Here is a 1855-nt window from a genome sequence, read left to right on the forward strand (position 1 = left end):
TTTTTTTTTTTTTAATGCTCAAAAATCAGGGCAGGAACATGCTAGTCAAATGAGAGGTTCCAGCTTTTTATTAAAAATAAAACAGAAGTTCTGAGATCTTATTCATTTACTTTTCCTGTTGTTTTAGGTTTTTGTTGTGGTATTGATTCAGTATTGGTATTGTGATATTTTAGTCAGGTATCATATTGATGACATAATTTTGATATCATGACAACAGTACTTTCTGTTTAGTTACTCTTTACAGGGATCGCCTTGTAAATTTTTGAATTTTAAAATTCTTATGAACATTATGAAAGAAGTAAAGTTATTATGACAATAAAATATATATATAATAAAATAAACTTCTCATCTTTTGCAGTTTTGTGCTGGAACTCAGCAACATTTTTGTATGGCTTTCGTAGCTCTTGGTTGCAGTATGCAAGAATCACGGTCCATCAGCTAATAATCTCTTCCCCTTAGTATGGTCTGCTTTAAAATATTTCACCAGCTAGAAATGACTTTTCTCTATAAAACTGATTTTTTAAATTCCTTGTCCAGTGATCATGAATGACTGGAAAAGGTGAAGTCATGGAAATTCATTGGTCTGAAAGTGTGAGAACCCTATCATTAAGTTATTAAGCAGAAAATGAAATGGAGAGTGTAATTGGGCTAATAATTTTTTCAGTTTGCCGTATGTTTGCTTTCCCCTTTCACTCTTCCATTCCAAATCATCTGTCCAAAATGTTCTTGCACTCCCTTTCAGCACCCTGCCACAGCAGAAGAGGGCGATGAGTAGTTGCTATTATGTGGGCGTCCAGTGCTGACAGTGTTGGGTGTGTCTCCATATCTGTTCTGAAGTGTCAGGCTCAGGGGTTTTGATGAGACAAAGGGAGGGAGGGAAAAACATGGCAGCACATTTTCAAAAAATAGGGAAGGGGAGGATCTGGACGCAGAAGGACGCAGCTGTGACTGTCACGATGAGTCCAGTGAGGCACGTAGGTATGGGGTTTAAGGAACAGCATAGCGTAGCTTGTTCATGCAGGAGACAGATCTCGTTTCTGACAACGGAGGGAAGGGCTTCCTGTCTGCGTGCCTGAAAAGAGAGCAGTGAATCTTCCCTTACATGTTGCTGTTTGAACTTGTTTCAGGATGCATGAGCTGTGCGATAAACTGTAGCTCATTCTTAAAGCTTAGGCGGTTAGAAGGGGAAAACACTGGTATTTTTTTTCACAGCAGCCAAGGAAGAGCAGTATTAATGTGGTGCAATAAAGCAGATTTTCTGACTTCAAAATGCCGTTGGAAATTGTTACAAAAATAAATCCACTACTTCCATTGCCACACACAATACACATTTAAAGAAACCTTAAATCAACTTAATATCAATCCGTGTTATGCAGGATTTTTCCAGGTCAAAAGTGTTCTATGGTAGCTTACTTACAAAGACATCCACATATGTAAAGTTGACTACATAATTGCAGTTAATTAACATAATGACTTGCATTTTATGTTTATAGTTATTAGTGATCATTTAAGCATGTGGAACCTTTTAAATTTGGCCCAGAATTTTCTACTTGAAAGTGCTGTGACAAGTCAAGATCATTTTTACAGCTTATTTAGCACATTTAGTGGTTACCATATAAAATCAGTGATCATGAGATAGACACAATTATCATTAAAAAAAAAGTTTATTTGAAAGTTTATGGCCGGTAAGATTTTTTGATGTTTTTTCAAAAAGTATGTTATGCTCACCAAGGCCGCATGTATTTGATTAAAAATACAGTAACACACTAATAGTAAAATATTACAATATAAAATAATTATTTTTATATATTTTTAAAATGTAGTTTATTCCTGTGATTGCAAAGCTGAATTTTCA

General features: G+C 35.3%; 1 protein-coding gene across 1 annotated transcript in view; it reads left to right on the forward strand.

Moving 5' to 3' along the window:
- Nucleotides 1-1855, forward strand: part of pdzd2 (PDZ domain containing 2) — an 86390-nt gene that overhangs the window by 64136 nt on the left and 20399 nt on the right. The gene's annotated exons all lie outside the window — the stretch shown is intronic.

The sequence above is a fragment of the Sinocyclocheilus grahami genome, unplaced genomic scaffold, assembly GCF_001515645.1.
Source record: "Sinocyclocheilus grahami isolate Dianchi unplaced genomic scaffold, SAMN03320097.WGS_v1.1 scaffold317.1, whole genome shotgun sequence".
Taxonomy (NCBI): Eukaryota; Metazoa; Chordata; class Actinopteri; order Cypriniformes; family Cyprinidae; genus Sinocyclocheilus; species Sinocyclocheilus grahami.